The sequence below is a fragment of the Piliocolobus tephrosceles genome, chromosome 8, assembly GCF_002776525.5.
Source record: "Piliocolobus tephrosceles isolate RC106 chromosome 8, ASM277652v3, whole genome shotgun sequence".
In the NCBI taxonomy this organism is placed as follows: domain Eukaryota; kingdom Metazoa; phylum Chordata; class Mammalia; order Primates; family Cercopithecidae; genus Piliocolobus; species Piliocolobus tephrosceles.
The window spans coordinates 38,013,838-38,036,160 of NC_045441.1; positions in this window are offsets into that span (position 1 = coordinate 38,013,838).

Below are 22,323 nucleotides of genomic sequence, written 5' to 3' on the forward strand. Positions count from 1 at the left end.
ATCTTCAATACTAAAAAAAGATTAATCCATCAATCAACAAAAATTAAGCATTTGTTAGATATATAATCCATTCTCAGAAGAATTCCAAAGGGTAAATTCTTCCTATTTGGGGATGTCAAAATGACTTCTATCTTGTGAAATAAAAGTGATAGCATAAGTTAATTGATTGCATTTATTATCTTTTTTACAAAATTTAAAAGTTAAGAACTTTTTATTGTGCCCCTGTTTTGTTTGCTTCAATTACTTTATCCCTTGGATTCCAAGCATTGAAACCACTCCATCAGTTGATGACTCTATGAATATAACACTAAGAATGACTGGGCAAAAGCAATACAATATGAATTAGATCACCCAACTGTTCAAGTAATGTCGAGCTGTTCAAATAGCTTAGAAGGGAAAAACCAAGAAGGACCTAACAAACTGGTTAATCATCCTGGTGCTAAATCTAGTAACTAGTTTATCACATATAAAACTCACATACACATTCATTGATGCATTCTTTGCCACATTCAACAAATTTTTATGAGTGTTTGCTCCATTCAACAAGTTTTTATGAGTTTGCCCATGGGGCTGAGTGTTAGATTTTAACGAGGACATAACAAATGAGAGAGGTCCCCCAGCCAGCAACAACCACAAAAAACTATCATATAAAATGGAAACCAGGTCACATGACAAGTCCAGAGAAGATCCTATAAAAAGAATGTAAAGGATGACTTGATTTATCTCTTAATATCATGTAATGATATTATAAACTATTTTAAGCATTATTTGGTATATCTGCCTACAATGGAGAGCATGCATTATGAACTTTCCAGAAAAAATATACCCTTCAATTTCTTTAAAATATTTCTGGAGAAATAAATATTTTATCTCATAGAAAAATAGATTCTTATTATCTGCTCTCTCTAGAAACAGGAAGCTCCCATCACCCCCAGCAAATACCTGATCTCAAAGCTGCTTTGACCAATGAACTTTGTTTGCCCTCAAATGTACTTAAGCACACCTGGTCATCCTAGAACTTCTCACTCCCTAGGGTAGTGGAGGGAAACATGACTACAAGAAAGAATTCCTTCCAGTCTGTGTTAGGGTCAGGGTGTCAAAGAACCTTACAAATAATTGTATGAATCCATGTCAATTTAATAATTTAACTCAAAAAGTTAAAAATTCACAACATCTGTTGTGAACGTAAAATCAATAAAAAATTTTCTGGAAAGCAACTTCAAAATATGCTTCAAGAATCTTAAAAAGTTTTTTACGGAAGCTACTCTATGATTTTTTTTAACTTTTATTTTAATTTCAGGAGTACATGTGCAGGTTTGTTTTATAGGTAAACTGTGTCATGAGGGTTTGTTGTACAGATTACTTCATCACCCAGGTATTAAGCCTAGTTGTTTTTCCTGATCCTCTCCCTCCTGCCACCCTCCACCTGCCGACAAACCCCAGTGTGTGTTGTTCCCCTCTATGAGTGCATGTGTTCTCATAATTTAGCTCCCACTTATATGTGAGAACATGCGGTATTTGGTTTTCTGAAGAGCCTTAAAAATTAAGACACCCTGTCACCCAATAATTTATTTTGCTTATAGCAAAAAGATACTTTGATTTATCAGATTTACATACTCACCACACTTTTGTAAACAAGCAAAAATGTAGATCTCCACTATTGAATATTGGTTAAACAAATCGTAGTGGACTCATAATGTGCAATCACAAAATGTAATTAACTGCATTTTTAAAGGCAAAAAATGATGTAGAAAAATTTATATGATGGAATGTTAAGTGAACAAAGCAAGATTGAGAATTAATATGCTGAAGGATTCCAATTTTGTGAAAACAAATGATGTTCTATCTTGGGGAGATGAGGAGATGGCTGATTTTTTTATCTGTAACTTCTACAGTTTTAAAATTGTATACAACAAGCACATAACTTATTCAATGCTAGGGGAATTTTCTCTTTCTGTGTATTTGCTTATCCAAGCCATGCATTTATATAGCCAATTTCATAAGAAGAGAAAATTTCCTTTTACTTCTCTAAGATCAAAGCCTGGTCATAGTTTCCAAGAGGCAAGTGGCATCACGTTTTCCCACCATACTCTTTATTTGAAGTGTCAGTTTGATGTAAATCTCTGCCCAGTGTGACTTCCTAGCCAATATGCTTGCCTTAAAATCCACGTTAGGATAAAATTGCTTCCTATTTTTTGCAAAAATGGCTTCCAAGTATCCAAGTATAGTACAAGTGCTAATAATTTGCACAGTTTTCAAACAACTGACAAATTGGCAAGCACCGAGCTTGCAGCTGCTCCAGCTCCCATTTGCTGTAGAAAAGTATGTATTTCATATAGAAAAGACTATCAGGCATAACGCTAACTCTGATTTATATTTACAAGTGCGTGTTATTTGAATTATCTGCTGGATGTTCAAGTTTGCTTGTTACTGACAGATTATGGTTATATCATTAATTTATCCTAAAGCCCTGTAGGAATAGTTTCCACCTATCAAAAATTGTGAAGTAGTTACATTCATAAAGGATTAGATTACTGTCTTTCAAATTAGAAGAAGAAAAGATGTCATTGTTATTCTGTGAGTCAAATTGTAGAGTTGCAATTATGTTGGCCCATAGTTAGCTGCCCTTCTCCTATGCCTTGTAAAGCACTATCTGGTGTGCAAATGAGGAAGTCAATCTATAAAGAAACTATATTATTTTCCCACAATTTTACATTGTATTAAAGAGAGGTCTAGCACTTAAATCCTCCTGTCACTAATTCAATGTCTTCAATATGCTACATCTATTTTGAGAAGTCTATAAGGGAAAAGTAAATTTAAAAAGTAATGATATTTTGATAACTGGCAATACTAGTGCAGACCATTTATTAAGGGCATGAGTATTAAAAATTCTAAAATATATTCACACATAAAAATGCAAAATTAAGGAAATCCTATTGTCACAAATAGCCTTCACTTAAATAAAATTATGAAATACATATTTTTATGTCTGCTTCTTTCACTCAGTATTATGTATGTGAGGCTGATCCATGTTCTTCTTGGAGGGTAACTCATTTATATCTAGCACTTTATGATTTTTCATTGTATAAATACATCACAGTTTCTTTATCCATTTTGTTGAAAACAATATGCTTCTTAATTACATACAATTTTTTGCAGTTGTCACAGGAATTGATCAGTTACATTATTACGCAATCCTAGAGGTTCATTTATTTGTTTATTTCTGGATATTTTCTCGCAGTTTACCTTGCATAATATGTTCTCATTTATTTCCTCTCTTTCCATCAACAGTTACTTTCTTTCCTGGATTAAGTTACTTTATACTATTTTCTATGTCATTATATTTTCTATAATTGCTTTGATTCACTGTTTCTTCATTTTATCTTAAATATCACAGATTAACTTTTCTGCAAGCTTAATTCTACTCTTTAATTGTTTCCAAATCTAATGTATTTAGTTTGTTAATGTCTTCCTTTCAATGCATTCTCTTTCTGTCTCTATTTGTTTGGTGCATGAAATACTCTCTAATCAGATTGAGAATAAATACCAACCACTCTGTAATCTTATTTTATTTTATAAAGCAAATGTTTTCAAGGGAAAGATTTTCTTTGTGTCTCTAAACATTATTCACTTGATCATTTCAAATGAATGCCTATATATTTGTTGTTAAATTCTGTATTTTATTGTCATAATAACAGATGATTTTCAAAAAATTGCCTTTAAAATCTATCCAGAGGCACCTTTTCTAATAGAAAAATTATTTCCCTCCAGGGACAAATAGAGAGGTACATCATTCTGATATCCTAATGCTAATCAAGAATCTTAAGTAGATTCAAGACAATATTCTTGGATATTACCAAACACACCTTCATAGAATTCAGTTAATATAGAGAAATCATATAGGTTCAAAATTATGAGATAAACATATGGGGGAATATATTATAGACTATATTTCCAAAATTATTGAATGTAGAAAGCCCTATTATCTTACTGAGAAAAGACCATGTTCTGTTCATTGTCGATGCTGCTCTTGCTGCTACAAATTCTCTTCCCTTTGGATGCTTTTGATGGAATGATTAGCATTGCTTCTTACTCTGTCAGGGTCTCAGAAGGACCTTTTCACTAAGTTTTTTTGGACCTTTCATACTCTAGGTTTCATGAGTTAGTAATCAATCAACACTCTCAGATGATACTTTTCACAGAATTTTGCTATCAAATCAGGTGCCGTATGGCTCACAGAAACTATTAAATAAGCACATTGTGAGCTTTAAAATATGGAAACACCATCGAATAAGCAACATCAGCCAAGTAAGACTAGTGTTACAACACAACAAAAGCAACCAACAAACCAGTTATTTTACACAGTAGAACATTATTTCTCACTGAGGTAAGGGTCAATATTAACATATTTGATTGTAAGACAACCCTTTCATGTGGTCAGTGTTCAGTGGCCCCAGTGGACTTCATGAAATGCTGGGAAATTGTCACACAGTGGCTGTAGCATTAATGATAGCCATAGGCCCACTCAAGCATCTTCCAGGGCCAATTAATGGTAAGCTACAAACTGGCCTGGGAATTTTTAACCCTGACCTAGGGATTTTCAGAAGATAAGGCCAAGTCAGCCAGATTCCACTCTCATAAGTCTTAAAACAAAGGTTATTCATGCAAGAGTAGTTTAACTCTCTTTAGGAAATACTTGGTAACTGACCAAAACTGAATACAGTTATAAGACAGGAGGAAGAATCCTCCAAACTCCGAGAATGGTGTCCAGATGGAGATCCTCTCAGCCAGGCCGTCACCTGACCCCTGTCTGAGACTGGCCCAGGCCCCAGCCTGCTCCCACTATCTGACTCTTAGGAATGCTGCCAGAATAAATTTTTTGAGCATCTGGTGATGTCTAAGACTTATCTTTGATGTGAATCAGACAGAAGGGGAGAAGCACCCCTGGGAGCCTGCTTAACTGGAACCACCTGAGAGCCCTGAATATGATGGAAATGTAGCCCCACTGTATGCAGGGAGAGGAAACAAAATAGGAGGAGCACATTGCTGTCTCTGTCATAGTCCACTCTTCTTGTGCCCAAGTATGCATTTCATTTTTTCTCTTAAACAGAAAATCACAGTTTCCATCTAAGTACCACACCAGCTCAAATTTCAAAATAATATAGATGACATGCAACATCATTCACTTTCTGCAGCAGATGTGGCCCTTCATGGTCTGGTAACATTAGCTTGCAGTGCAAGTCATGGGGTCATCACATACATGTGCGATACATGTGGGAAAGCAGAGGCTGGGCAACCTCAGTAAACCTTCTCCTTCAGAGTGTGTAAAAACATTGCACACAGGTCCATTCACCCATAACCTTGATGGGTAGCTACCCTCTCCCAGGTTGGGAGTGTTTCGCTGATTAGCTCCTGGTTTTGTTTTGGAGAAGAATCTCCACAGTACATTACTATCTGTAACTTCGCTTCATCTATTCAAGGATACCCCATTTGCATTCATCTTTGAGGGCCAATCTGACCGGAACATTATATTTTCTGTTCTCTTTGGTGGCTTCCCAGTTTTTACAATTGACCTAAAGTTTAGGAAAATGTAAGTGCTTCAAGCTTTTACATTTCTTTCTTTCTTTCTTTTTCTTTTTTCTTTCTTTCTTTTTTTTTTTTTTTTTTTTTTTCTGACAGAGTCTCACTCTGTCGCCCAGGCTGGAGTGCAGTGGCGCGATCTCAGCTCACTGCAACCTCCACCTACCAGGTTCAAGTAATTCTACTGCCTTAGCCTCCCAAGTAGCTGGGATTATAGGCACCCACGACATGCCCAGCTAATGTTTTGTATTTTTAGTACAGACAGATTTTCACCTCGTCAGGCTGGGCTTGAACTTCTGACCTCAAGCGATCCACCCACCTCCGGCTCCCAAATGCTGGAATAACAGGCGGGAGCCATTGCACCCGGCCAAGATTTTACATTTTTTTTTAATTTTAATTAAATTTTTTTTATTATTATTATTTTACTTTAAGTTCTAGGGTATGTGTGCACAATGTGCAGGTTTGTTACATATGCATACATGTGCCATGTTGGTGTGCTGCACCTGTTAACTGATCATTTATATTAGGTATATCTCCTAATGCTATCCTTCCCCTGCCCCACCAGCCCCTGGCAGGCCCCTGTGGGTGACGTTCCCCACCCTGTGTCCATGTGTTCTCATTGTTCAATTCCCACCTATGAGCGAGAACATGCTGTGTTTGGTTTCCTGTCCTTGCGATAGTTTGCTATGAATGATGGTTTCCAGCTTCATCCATGTCCCTATAAAAGACATGAACTCATCCTCTTTTATGGCTGCATATTATTCCATGGTGTATAAGTGTCACATTTTCTTAATCTAGTCTATCACTGATGAAAATTTGGGTTGGTTCCAAGTCTTTGCTATTGTGAATAGTGCTGCAATAAACATACGTGTGCATGTGTCTTTATAGCAGCATGATTTATAATCCTTTGAGTATATACCCAGTAATGGGATGGCTCGGTCAAATGGTATTTCTAGTTCTAGATCCTTGAGGAATGACCACACTGTCTTCTGCAATGGTTGAACTAGTGTACAGTCCCATCAACAGTGTAAAAGCGTTCCTATTTCTCCACATCCTCTCCAGCACCTGTTGTTTCCTGACTTTTTTAATGATCGCCATTCTAACTGGTGAGAGATGGTATCTCATTGTGGTTTTGATTTGCATTTCTCTGATGGCCAGTGATGATGAGCATTTTTTCATGTGTCTGTCGGCTGCATAAATGTCTTCTTTTGAGAAGTGTCTGTTCATATCCTTCGCCCACTTTTTCATGGGGTTGTTTGATTTTTTTCTTGTAAATTTGTTTAAGTTCTTTGTAGATTCCGGATATTAGCCCTCTGTCAGATGGGTAGATTGTAAAAATTTTCTCCTATTCTGTAGGTTGCCTGTTCACTCTGATAGCCATTTCTTTTGCTGTGCAGAAGCTGTTTAGTTTAATTCGATCCCATTTGTCAATTTTTGCTTTTGTAGTCATTGCTTTTGGTATTTCAGTCATGAAGTCCTCGCCCATGCCTATGACCTGAATGGTATTGCCTAGGTTTTCTTCTAGGGTTTTTATGGGTTTTAGGTCTAACATTTAAGTCTTTAATTCATCTTGTATTGATTTTTGTATAAGGTGTAAGGAAGGGATCCAGTTTCAGCTTTCTACATATGGCTAGCTAGTTTTCCCAGCACTATTTATTAAATAGGGAATCCTTTCCCCATTTCTTGTTTTTGTCAGGTTTGTCAAAGATCAGATGGTTGTAGATGTGTGGTATTGTTTCTGAGGGCTCTATTCTGTTCCATTGCTCTATATCTCTGTTTTGGTACCAGTACCATGCTGTTTTGATTGCTGTAACCTTGTAGTATAGTTTGAAGTCAGGTAGAGTGATGCCTCCAGCTTTGTTCTTTTGGCTTAGGATTGTCTTGGCAATGCGGGCTCTTTTTTGGTTCCATATGAACTTTAAAGCAATTTTTTCCAATTCTATGAAGAAAGTCATTGGTAGCTTGATGGAGATGGCATTGAATCTATAAATTACCTTAGGCAGTATGGCCATTTTCACAATATTGATTCTTCGTATCCATGAGCATGGTATGTTCTTCCATTTGTTAGTGTCCTCTTTTATTTCATTGAGCTGTGGTTTGTAGTTCTCCTCGAAGACGTCCTTCACATCCCTTGTAAGCTGGATTCCTAGGTATTTTATTCTCTTTGAAGCAATTGTGAATGGGAGTGCACTCATGATTTGGCTCTCTGTTTGTCTGTTATTGGTGTACAAGAATGCTTGTGATTTTTGCACATTGATTTTGTATCCTGAGACTTTGCAGAAGTTGCTTATCAGCTTAAGGAGATTTTGGGCTGAGACAATGGGGTTTTCTAGATATACAATCATGTCATCTGCAAATAGGGACAATTTGACTTCTTCTTTTCCTAATTGAATACCCTTTATTTCTTTTTTATTTATTTCCCAATTGCCCCATCCAGAACTTCCAACACCATGTTGAATAGGAGTGGTGAGAGAAGGCATCCTTGTCTTGTGCCAGTTTTCAAAGGGAATGCTTCCAGTTTTTTGCCCATTCACTATGATATTGACTGTGGGTTTGCCATAAACAGCTCTTATTATTTTGAGAGACGTCCCATCAATACCGAATTTATCGAGAGTTTATACCATGAAGGGCTGTTAAATTTTGTTGAAGGCCTTTTCTGCATCTATTGAGATAATTATGTGTTTTTTGTCTTTGGGTCTGTTTATATGCTGGATTACGTTTATTGATTTGTGTATGTTGAACCTGCCTTGCATCCCAGGGATGAAGCCAACTTGATCGTGGTGGATAAGGTTTTTGATGTGCTGCTGGATTCGGTTTGCCAGTATTTTATTGAGGATTTTTGCACTGATGTTCATCAGGGATATTGGTCTAAAATTCTCTTTTTTTGTTGTGTCTCTGCCAGGCTCTGGTATCAGGATGATGTTGGCCTCATAAAATGAATTAGGGAAAAGATCAACAAAATTGATAGAACGCTAGCAAGACTAATAAAGAAGAAAAGAGAGAAGAATCAAATAGATGCAATAAAAAATGATAAAGGGGATATTACCACCAATCCCACAGAAATACAAACTACCATCATAGAATACTATAAACACCTCTATGCAAATAAACTGAAAAATCTAGAAGAAATGTATAAATTCCTGGACACATACATGCTCCCAAGACTAAACCAGGAAGAAGTTGAATCCCTGAATAGACCAATAATAGGTTCTGAAATTGAGGCAATAGTTAATAGTCTACCAACCAAAAACTGTCCAGGACCAGACGGATTCACAGCCAAATTCTACCAGAGGTACAAAGAAGAACTCATTCCATTCCTTCTGAAACTATTCCAATCAAAAGCTTTTACATTTCTAACAGTTAAAGGAAGACTTGCATAAGACGGTGACCCAATATTTTCCAAATGACCAAATCATTACATAACAACAATCATGTGTGGATAAAAGATATATTCAAATGCAAGATAGATCAATGGACTTTAACGCCACCCTGTATGCAAAGTTCATTGCAACTAACCTCTAAGAAATTGTCTCTTATCCCGTTTTGATCTAGAATTCAAGAAAAATATCTATAATTGTAGTTCCAATTAATATCTACAATGAAAATACTTTTAAAATCCTACTCAGTTTTCCAACTACATATCCATGTGAGCACACATTTGCTTTTGTATATTTCAACCAAACCCACAAATTGAAACAGATTGGCTATATTAATAGAAACAGGTACATAAACCCAGCTATCTTCTGTTAATTCAGGCAGTAAAGAAATCTGCAAACATACAATGTCACTTTTCCCATATTTTTCTGTTTTGGTAAATATATTTATTTTTCAATGAAAAAGTTAACATTGTAGATTTATTATCTTAAAATTAATAAATATTTTCAAATTTACTTGTTTAATTTCTAATATAATTGATTTCAATACTCAGAAAACACATAAACAATAACATTTTAAGGATCATCAACAATTTTTTTAAGTATAGAGACTCTAGACCAAGAGTTAGAGGACAATTGGCTTAGCAATAAGACCAGAAAGAAACAGACATGAGTTTTTGGTAAATACATAATGCCCCCGATTCACATTACAGAATTCCTACCTACAAGTAGAATTCTGTCTTGTAAAAATCACAAATACGCAAAAAATCAAAAAATCACAAAAATACACACAAATCACAAAAATACACACGAATCACAAAAAAAATCATAAAAAATGTAATAAACCTGCACATTCTGCACACGTATGCCAGAACTTAAAAGTATAATAAAATAATACAAATACCAGAGAACAAACAGTAACAAGCATCTGTGATATGATAATACATTAACCAAAAGTAGCTGTCCTGAGTTATTTAATACAGAAAAGACTTGTGGATGGGGAAAAAAGCAGCAGAACATGTGAAACTATGGCTCTCCTCATTATTTAACCTGTAATGGGAATGGACAGCACCTGTGACCATCCAACCAATAGCTATGGCAAAGCAGACAGATTTCCAGATGTTCCTAATTTTAGGTGCTGTGATTTCCACTTTATGCCTTATTCTCAGAGCCTTAATATATTTACTTTGGTCTTTTAAATTGCTTCCTAATAGGAAGGAATTCATGTACATGGTTACTTAGTTTTCAAATATTTTTGAATTGCAATATTCTTTGCTGTCATTATTTTTGAGACCTATACATAGAAATAAGGTCACAAATTTAGTTCAATGTCTATAATAGAACAGTTGCTTAATAATACTTGTTATTGCTTTCTAATATTAGGTAGAACAACTAGGCAGAAATTAGTAAGAAAATAGTTGATTTGAACAACATTATAAAGCATGTAAACCTAACAGACATCTAGAGAACCCTCCACCCCACAGCAGAGTGCAGATTCCTCTCAAGCACACATGGAACAGTCTCCAGCATAGACCACACACGAATTCGTACAAGCATCAGTCAATGTAAAAGGGTTGAAGCCATACAAAGTGTATTCTCCAGCCACAGTTGAATAGAAATCAGTGACAGAAGAAAGTTTGAGGAATTCATAAAAATGTGCAAATTAAATAACATGCTCTTAAAATTAAACAATATGCTCTTAAAATTAAATAACATGCTCTTAATAATTATCCAAATTTAATAATTAAAATTTTAAAACATGCTCTTAAATAATCAATGCATCAAAAAGAAATCACGAGGAAAATTAGAAAACATTACCTAGACTTAACTGGCAATTCTACATAGGTTGCTGGTGATCAATCTGCCGCACCTGTGTCTCCATCCGACGCTCGGAGTTGGCCAACCAGGCAACTGTGTGCATGTATCTTTCCTTTCTCATTTCTTCAGGTGCTTCTCCAAAACCTCAGTTTCATCTTAAGAAGAACTTCTCTAGTTCATGGGTCATTTTAGCAGTGTAATCAGAAAATAAATTGCCTGTCTCAGATTTCACATGTCCACAGTTGACCTATGACTATGTTGATTACATCTATTTAATATAAATGCTATAAATGCAGTTATAACATAGTCATAACACCTAAAAGAGCAATTTTATTACCGTTTAAGCTATTAAAACAATTGATATCAAACTGTTGAACAAAATTATTGTAGAAACAATTAATGCACAGAGAAAAAAAACTCATGTCTCAGAAATAATTGACATTTCAAGTGAAAATTATCAAAAATACTTACGGGAAAAAGTAATCATTTCCATTAAATGAAAGCTTAGAATGAGGCAGTAGGAAACTCCATAGCAAAAACCTAAGTGTCAAAAGATTTAGAATGTGTTTCAGAGTCATCACTGAATCTCAGTCAGATCTATTAAGAATTGTCTCCCTCCTCCCCAAATATAAAGAAATATGGTAACATTCGTATTCACAGCAGTTACTGAATTCTTGAAAAATGTATTACAATTATATGGTTAAGAGTCAAACAGTAAAATAATAGAGTAAGAAATCTGTCCCATCTATCAAATTACTATCCATCTCATCTTCAACCAAGTAACTACTATTATTACTTTCTTGCGTGTCCTTCTAGACATATGTTACACACACACACACAAGCAAAAATTACATCTCATTTTTCAGTTTTTTGTTTTTTTTTTTTTTTTTTTTTTGGTTTTTTGTTTTGTTTTGTTTTGAGACAGGACCTTGCTCTATTGCCCAGGCTAGAGTGCCGTGGTGTGATTGTATCTCCCTGCAGCCTCCCACCTCAGTCTCCCAAGTAGGTAAGACTACAGGGGGAGTGCCATCACACCTAGCTAATTTTTAGTTATTTTGTAGAGACCAATGTCTCACTATGTTGTCCAAGCTGGTCTGGAACTCCTGGCCTCAAGCAATTCTCCCACCTCAGCCTTCCAAAACGCTGAGAATGTAAGAGTGAGCCACCACAGCCAGCCCAGCAAACTTCTTAATACAAATAGTAGCATGCAATACACGGTATGCTGCATCTTAACTTACTAACTTAACTATGTATCCTGAAGATATTTCCATTTTACTACATAGGGAACTCCCTTTGTTATAGTTTCATATTGGTGTTAGAAAAAAAAAGGACAGAATTTATTTCACCATCCCATACAGATGAAAATTTAGGATTTTTTCCACTGTTTTTGCTGTTAAAAACAATGTTGCAATGAATAATACTGTACATCCACCATTTTTTAAATATGTGACTATGTCCGTAACATAAATTCCTAAAAGTAGAATTGATGGGCCAAAAGGTATATATATATTGATAATTTTGATGAATATTGATCAACTACACTCCCTCTCCCATAGGTGTTTAACCAATTTACATTTCCACCAACAGTGTATGTGATCCCCTGTTTCCCACAGCCTTACTAATACAGAACAGTAACAAACTTTAAACTTTTGTCAATTGATAATGAGCTTGAGGGAGCTTGATCACACTGTCTGATGTTTTAAGTCACTTATCTTTATGAGAATTTAAGGGGTGGAAGGCAATAGATTTTTAAAAGTTGCATTGGCTTATAGGATGGATTGATATATAATGAAATCATCCCCTGATTTGTGATCTAACCTGGAGCATTTCTTCTGTAGTTTGAACTTTACTGTGCTTAAATTACATTTGTTTGTTGTTTGATTTTACCAAGCATATGTTTTGTGGTTGTGCTTACTAACTTCTCTGTAATCGAATATTTCATCTTGTTCCTTGGTGTCTTTTGAATTTTGAATTATGATTGGAAAGTCCTTTTCCACTGTAATGTCACAAATGGATTCTAATTTTCATTAAGTATATTTAAATCTTTGACTGATATAGAATTTTTTCAAGCTGTTCAGTGTGAAGTGTTCAAATTAATTTCTTTCCAGATGGATAGCCTCATTTTCTCAATAATATATATTGTATAGTCCATATATTACCCCACTGATTTGAGATACCAAATTTAATTTAAGCTAAATTTTCATATGCATGTATGTGTATTTTTGAATTATCTTACATCAGTGCCACGATATTTTAATTATTAAGGTTCTGTAATAGTACAACTTGTTTTCACTTAAATTTTAATCACATTGAGACTAAAACTATTTTTCCAAATACTTTTTCAAAATATGTAGGTAGTAATATGATTATCATTTCAACCATAGTTCCAAAAGTATTTGCATGGAATTGAGCAAAGTACATGCATCACTCTCTTAATTCCTCTTTTCTTAAGGTTATTTTGTCCTTATTGTTCATTCTGAGCATTTTTCTTGTAATCATCAGCTAATGGTTTATCCTTTTACTGTTTTTATAACAGACCACATTTAGAATTTACTTCCTAATTCAGAATTATCTATTCTGTGTTAGTTTCTCCTTTCATCCCTATTAATTCCTTCCTTTGCTTTCCTTTATTTTATTTTATTTTTCTTTGTCTAATCTTTTGAGTCAGATATTTAATCACTTACTTTCATTCTTTGTTTTATTGATGTAAGTATTTAAGTCTATAACTAATTTTCTTTTAATATTCATTAAGCTATATTCTAGAGGTTTTTACTTGTATTTTCATTGTTTTCTTTCCCAGTTGTTCTTCCATTTTTTGTTGGTGTTTGCTTCCCCCTTGAACAAGGAGATAAGTAAGAATATTTAAATAAGAATATTTAAAGCTTCAGGACAAAAAACGTTCATTTCTTATTTTTAAATTTAATTTCTAGTTATATTACATTTATGTATGGTCAATTTTTGTAAATATAGAAGCACCTAAATGTATATATATATATTCTTTTCAAAGCACATATTTTAATAGCTATTAATCAGATGTAACTTGTTCATCATGTCACATTGGCTATGTTATTTTTGGCTCTTTTAATCTGTGTTTGTACTGAGAGAAGTGAATAAAATTTCCTATTTCCAGTGTGTTTCTATTCCACATTTTATTTCCTGAAATATTCATTTTTAAAAACTTCATAATCTGCTCTTTATTCAAAAGTATTTATGTTCTATACCTACTCATAATTGTATGATTTAGCATGATTATGTATTTTTCTTTTTCTCATTAATAATGTTAATTGGATTTCATTTTGTCTGTCATTACCATTATGAATTTTTTTGCTTTTTCTTTTCCCACTTTTGCTTTGAATATCATTTTTAATTTTATTATTATTATTATTATTACTATTATTATTATTTTGAGACAGAGCGTCACTCTGTTGCTCAGGCTGGAGCACAGTGGCGTGATTTCAGCTTACTGCAACCTCTGCCGCCCAGGTTCAGGCGATTCTCCTGCATCAGCCTCCTAAGTAGCTGGGATTACAGGTACATGCCACCATGCCCAGGTAATTTTTGTATTTTTAGTAAGGACGGGGTTTCACCATGTTGGCCAGGCAGATCTCAGTCTCCCGACCTCCAGTGATCCACCCACTTCAGTCTCCTAAAGTGCTGGGATTACAGGCTGAACCACTGCATTCGGCCAGAATATCATTTTAGTTGTAACCGTTTGAATCCCACGATATCCTCAGCAGAGGGTTGGGTTTTGTTTTACCAGCCGATATGAAAATTTTGTTTGTTTTACTTTTGTGAATTAAGCCCATTTATGACAGATATGTTCAGTCTAAATTTTTTATATCTTGTAATGTTATTCTCTGTTTTGTCCTTAAGTCTTTTATTATGTGCCTTGGGTATGTTGTGTGTGCACGTTTGTGCACGGCGTGTGTGTGTGCATGTGTGTGTGTGTATGTTGCATCCAGTTCTGCTATTTACAAGTTTTATATTTCTTTATAATTATAAGCGATATGTTAGCTTTATCTCTAATGATTTGGACAGTATCTGTGAATTCTAATTATAAGCCATGATGAAATTGGCTTACACCCTCTTCTAGCCCTTCTAAACTCTCTTCTCAACTACCCAATTAAGTCATAAGTTTATCTTTCTTGGTGTATTGTTAATTATACTCAAATTTCCATTAGAGGATTTGTAAACTTTGCATGTTGTCCTTTGACTGCCAGCTCTTATTTGTGAGGCAACTACTGAGTTTGCTTCCCACCCTCTTCACCACTTTCTGTTTCAATTTCCTGCATCATTATATAACGTTTCCATTCTCCTTTGTCACCCTAAAACCCATCTTTTGTCATGTTAATTTAGTTACATGAATTCCAAGTTTACAGCCAGTCTTTTATCACCATTTTTTAGGAATATTTTAGTTGGCTAGAAGCGTGTCTTCTAGAAATTTTGTCAAGAAAAAATATTTCCTGACTTCTTGCATGTTGAAACCTCTTGTTTTGCAACCTTTATTCTAGCAGAACAATTTGGCTGAATTTAAAATACTAGACTCACAGTTTATTTTCTCACAAATATTTAATGCAATTTTACTGTCTTCTCACAATGAATGTGTTGACTGTTGCAGTAGAGAAGTGACAGACTAATTTTTTTCATTATAAATGACTTGATCTTTTTTGTAAGAGTGCCCAAGTAATTATTTATGCATGAGTTCCGTTCTATGCCTCAATATCAACCACTTTAGGAAACGTTTCACCTGGTATAATCTTTCAGAGTATGAGTTCAAATCATTTTTATTTATTGAATTGTGTCTTTAAATTGTTTTTTGATGTCGTTGTTTCAGTTTTGTTTCTTGGAAATTCAAATTGTGCATTATTTGGATCTCCTTTTCCTGTGTTTTATGGTTTTTTAAAATTTTCTCTTTGTTCTTTTTATTTGAAAATGTTTTATTTTGCTTACTCTTCTCATTTCTGTCCTCTCCATCATCTGCTAGGATTTTAGTAGGTTCTGTCCTCTCCTTTACTGTTTTTATATCTATGATGACTTTATTCTTTTATTTTACTTCTCTCCTGATTTCCCCCACTTAATGTTGCATTTCCTCCTTTGCCATGCCATGTCTTTCTTTATTTTTAAAAGTTTTCTTGCTTTGTGGTCTCTCTTTATAAAGTCTATTGTCTACCAAGTTTCTGGTTTTGTTTTTTTAATTTAAGCCAAATTTTTTGTCATAATTTTTATCTCTTCAGGGCAATATTTCCATAGTGAATGTTCTCTATTAGTTATTTTTGCTGATCTTTTCTTCATTTTTTTCACACAGTATCCTTCTTCCAATATTACATGAATCTTCTATATATCTTGTCATTTAATGTGTAGGCTTTCCTCAAACCAAATTCCTATTGGCTGAAGAGAGCCAAAGTACTTTCTAAAGCTTTCTAGTTTTCACAACACACATATGCTCTTTTTCTTGCTGCCTTCTCTGCTCCTGCAAACTGAAGCCAGTTTACAATGTTTCTGCTGTAAGATTTTTATACTTAAAAGTGTGTGCTTCTCACCTGGAGACAGTGCTTCTGTGTGATAGATCTCATGCCACTGAGGCCTCTGTACTTTCTTCATTCCTTCTCACTTCTTTCTTTTATCCCCTCATTTTGTTTGACTCATGTATGTTGTTATAGACTAGGAATTATATGTATCTTCACTTTGCTGAAAGTTGAGTTGTCTGGGTTCTTTTAAATTTTACTTTTGAATAATTTCCAGGAGGAAAAGGAAAATGCAGGCTTTTGCAACCATGATCCCAATAAAAGTCCTACTTAGTGATTTTACAACCACCTTTGAAGACTGATATTTTAACCAGAACAAGAGGATACACAAATTCTCCTCGATGAAAGGTTCCTTAGAAAACGTATTTTAGCTGTGAAATCGAAACTGAATCAGAAGAGATACTATACAATGTAAATTTTATTTTGAGACAAAACATATACACAGCAACATAGACAGGTTTTAGACAAGGTCTAGAAGAGAAAATTTTAGCAATTCATGTAATTCCAATATTGTACACAAGATGAAACAGAAATGTTTTTCATTATTTACTACCTTTAAGCTAGGAATTGGCATCATAGAAAATCACTTGGATGATTGTATCCCACAGATAAAATGTGCTAATACTAGATTTATATTGACTTAAAATGTAACAGTGACTACCAGACTCCTGAAAGAGCTGACAGATCACCTTTCCCATTTCTTCCATCCGTTCACTTCCCAGACTTTCAGCCTCTTTTGAGATAGTTGGTGATGGAGATGGAGATTCCATCTTCTCAGGTACTCTCAACCACATGCAATATTCTCGCATCACTACACGTATACACTCCTCCCTCTAGAAAACTTCACACAAATCTCTGTCCACCTTCAGTAGAAACCCATGACTATTTTCAGAAACGTATAGAAAATGAAATCTCATCAGAGTTAATATTGGCATGCTGCTCAGTCAGACAATTATTGCGTTGGGTGGGAGAGAGCAGGGTTATCTTCTTTTACCGCTCTCTCCCTCTTGCTCTTGACAGATGATAGATAGATAGATAGATAGATAGATAGATAGATAGATAGATAGACAGACAGACATCCACACTGTACCTATGGAATATCTGTGATGAAAATATCCATTTGGTGCTATATCTCAGACATCACATGGACAGTTGACCTTTTGTGTTCCATCATTACTATCTTGTTTCTTCTTTTATCTCAATAAATTTTACTTTTCTACCCAAAGTTTCACACTTCAAGTCTCTTCCTATATTTCCTGCACTACTCTTACATCGTGGAATGTTGTGAAAAAAAATAGACCATTTAAAAAAGTCTAACAGTTACCTGTGGTGCTGGCCTGGTTCATGTCCTCCTCTCTGGGCCTAGCTTGTCATCATAGTTGCTGCTACCTGCCTGTTGAGGAGTGGAGCTCATGGCCGGCGAGTTGACAGCATCATCCCTCCAGGCCTGCTGAGCCAGGCTAGAGATGGCTGAAACAGGAGCGGACTGTGAGTGCAAGCAGGAGAATCTGGTTTGTTCCTTCAATGATTTGGAATAGAGACACAAAAGCTACAGCTAGTCCATGAGTCAGTTAAACTGAAAGGCTCCATAAATCTGAGTCTGGGGCAGCAAGATTTTTGAAAAGAATAAAAAGTTAAGAAAAAAGAGAAAGAGAGAATGCAGAAGTGAATAATGAAACCCAGGTGAGAGATCAGGTTTCTGAGAGAAACAGGGCAAGAAGGAGCAAGTGCCTCATTGTCAGATTTCATGGGTCCAAGCCCACTTTTTGATGCTGGGATCTGTAAGTTTGCCAATTAATTATTCTTTCAAGTTTCCCGTTTTTGCTTAAACTAATTTCACTAAACCTGTGTTTTGTAAAGCAACAGTTCTGTGATTAAATATACACAGTCTTTAAATTAGGGCAACATGAAGGTACTTGTCAAAAAAGCGACGATAAAAGCAACAAGAATATTTGAATTAATGAAATTACAACAGAGATTCAAATTAAAGGTTGGGAAAAATGTAACATATTCTATTGTTTGCAGCATTAACCTATGTGAAATAACTTATTTGTACAGGTTCATTAGGGTTTGAGGAATTCTCAGTGGATCATATTAGGTAGAATAAAATTAGAACAAAATATCGCAACCTTCTACGTTTTCAACACAGCTACGAAAATTGGAAGGCTATGTTTTTGTAACTGCTGACACATCAAAAATTGTAATCAGATCCTTGAGACCACACCAGACTGACTAATCCAGATTCACAAACATGTGGCTAAGACAATTTCTTCTAGGTCGACTGGGGACCCTCTCTAGGATATAGAAACCATATGATTAGGAGCTATATTTTATTTAAAATTAAAACGGGAGGCAGCATACATAATAGTAATGGCAAGAATGACTTTAATGAACTTAATAGTAGGTCTGTTGTTAATCAGATCTGAGGCATGAAGTAAGGGTTAAGCCTCCGTCATTTTATCTAAATAAGGAAGTATAAGGGATTGGCTGAGGACCAAAGGACGATATTAAATTCCAGTCACGAAAGGAATAAACTTGGCCTTGTAATGTTTCTACACCAACAGCTCATGTCCCAGTGTTTGCGATGAATGTCTATGGCTGTTGAATCAGGAAACCCGTTTGTATACGTGCACTCATGCACAAAGGCATACATGTGCACACTTCTTAGACATCTGCCCTGTGTTCTCCTTCAAATACTTAGTGTCACTTAAACCCTTCAAGGTTTGCATGGAGGCTTCCAGTCCTTGCCTCCTTTCTCAATTGTGGCCCATATGCAAATTTAGAAAAGTTGAGGTACTACAAGAAGAAATTGGATCGTTTAACTTTTTAAAAAATATGTAATTAGCAAAGAAAAAAAGTACATATTCAAGATGTACCATATGATAATTTATAATACATATGCATGTCATGCAGATTACAACAAATTAAAATATTCATCACTATCCATAGTTACTATTTGTCTGGAAGGGGGTGAAGACACTTAAAATCTACTTTCTTATCTATTTTAAAGTAAACAATAAAATATTATAAATTGTAGTCACCACGCTGTACGTTAGATCCACGGAATCTCTTCATCTAACAACTGAAAGTCTATACCCTTGGACCAACATCTTTCCTCACTTTACTGTCCATTCAAACAGTGCTGCTCATTTCTTAATCAAATTATTTGTTTTCCTGCTATTGAGCTGTTTTAATTCCTTTTATATTTTGGATATTAACCCCTCATCAGTTGTATGGCTTATAAATATTTTCTCCCAATCTGTAGAATGTCTCTTCACTATGTAAACCGTTTTCTTTGCTGTATGAAAGGTATTTTAATTTGATGTAACCCCATTCATCATTTTTTGCATTTGTTACTTGAGCTTTTGGGATCAGGTCCAAAAAAATCATTGCCCAGACCAATTTCATAGATTTTCTTGTAATTTTTTTGTACTTTTACAGTTTTAGGTCTTACACTTAAGTCTTCTATACATTTTGAGTTGATTAATGTATATAGTGTGAGATAAGGATCCGATTTCATTCTTCTGCATATAAATATCAAGTTTGTCCAACACACTTGATTTAAAAAACTGTCTTTTTTCCCATTGTTTATTCATGGCACCTCTGTTGAAATCCATTGACTGTTCATTTCTGGGCTTTCTTTCTGTACCATTGGTCAATATGTCTATTTTTATACCAGTAGCATGTGCTGTTCTAATTACTATAGCTTTGTGATATAGCTTGAAGTGACATTGTGTGATATCTCCAGCTTTGTTCTTTTTGCTCAAGATTTCCTTGAATATTTGAGAGGTTTGTGAATTTTAGGAATTTTTTTCAATTTCTGTGAGATATGATATTGGAATTTTGATAGGGGTTACATTGAATCTGTAGATTGTTTCAAGTCACATGAAAATTTAACAGTATTAATTCTTCCAATTATGAACACAAAATATCTTTCAATTAATTTTTATCTTCCTTAGTTTCTTTCATCAATGTTTTATTGTTTTCACTTACAGGATCTTTCACCTCCTTGGTTAAATGTATTCCTAAGTATTTTTATACCTATCATAGATGAAATTATTTCCTTAATTTATTTTTGGATAGTATGTTGCTAGTGCAAAGGACTGAATAGACATTTCTCCAAAGAAGACATACAAATACCAAAAGAAACATGAAAAAAAAAAATGCCCAACACCACTAATCTTCAGGGAAATACAAATTAAAATCACAATGAGATATCATCTTACACCTATCAGAATGGCTACTATCAAAAAAGTACTAGTGAACTATGAAAGAGAACTAGTGTTGATGAGGATGTGGAAAAAAGGAAACTCTTGTACATTGTTGGCGAAAATGTAAGTTAGTACAGCCAATATGGAAAATTGTATGGAGGCTCCTCAGATAACTAAAAATAAATTGCCATATGATCAGCAATCCTACATCTGAGTGTATATATGAAGGATTTGAAATCAGTTATGTCAAAGAGATATCTGTGTTTCCACGTTCATTACAGAAATATCAACAATAGCCACGTTATGGAATCAACCTAAGCATCCACCAAGGGATGAATGGATCAAGAAAATGTGGTGTATAGATACACAATGGAATTGTATTCAGCCTTAAAAAGAAGAAAATGCTGCCATTTGTGACAACATACATGAACCTGGAGGACATTATGTTAAGTGAAATAATCCAGGCACAGAAAGACAAATACTGTATGTTCTTACTTATATGTAAAATCGAAAACAATCAAACTCATAGAAGCAGAGTAGAATGGCGGTTACCAGAGGGTGAGATGTGGGAGAAATAGGAATATTTTGGCCACAGGATACAAAATTTCTGTTAGACAGGAAATAAATGATAAGTATTTGAGATAATGGATATACCAGTTTGATGTAATAATTCCATACTGTATACATACATCATAGCATCACTTCGCATCCCATAAATAAATACAATTATAATTTGTCACTATAAAAATAATATGCAAAATACAGCTGCAAACATCTGTCTTTAATTATATACATAAACAAGTTCATTTGACTTGTATGACCTTCTGTGGATGTGAGGGGCTCACACTTGCATTTCAATTCTTTTAGCTACATGATGTGAACTAACATGCTTACATTAACACTTTCCTCTATTATTTTGGTGCCTAGATGATTAGTATACTAAACAATGCTTGGACTGTGGATTTAATATGAGTCATGAAAATTTGTTGCTGTGTAGCAGGAAGCCTACTAAGCTAGAAAGAACTACATAGGTTGAAAGTTTTTCTTTGGTGGGGGGCATCAACCAACTTGTTTAGCCCTTGGAGCCCTGCACTCAGGTGGGGCTCCCCCAGCCTATTCTCGTGTCTAGAGCAATAACCATGGCGGTTCATGTCCCTTGTAATTTGGTACAAGGTGACAAGTAAAGGATTTGTTTTGAATCATTGGACCCACCCCGGAATGGGAATAATATATATTTACCCTTAAGTTAGTGGTTTCACAGCTGCTTTTTTAAAGCACCAGACACATTTTTCCCTAAAAAAACAAAGAAACAAAAAATCTGACACAAAATACCCTCATATGTGGAATAATGAAAAGCAGAGTTGCTCTGGCTGAGAAAAGAATGGCTCATAGCAGGGAGGAGTACTTGCCATTAGACCCAAGAGTTCCAAAGAACATAATTAGGGTTGGGAAACAGAAAAGAAAAAAAAAAAAAAAGCCTTTCATTCTGGATGGATTTGGGGGTAAAACTCGGGGTTGCCTCTAGCAGAAATTATTGATATTATTTAGTTTATGTGATTTCAAGAATAGCCTCCATTATTGTCCCCGTCTGAATTCTTGAATTTTCCTCCCTCCAAAGCTTCTGTGTCGACAGTGATTTTGCTCTATGTCAGTCCGTACTGGTTTGAGCCTCACTTACATCAGGGATCTGTTCTTCAGCTTAAATATTCAACATAAATCCTGTTCCATCTTAACTATAGAATTGTGAAGGAGGTTTTGATTTCTGCTGCTGTGTAACTTAAATATCTCCCACTAATTAAGTACAATCCCAGGAAG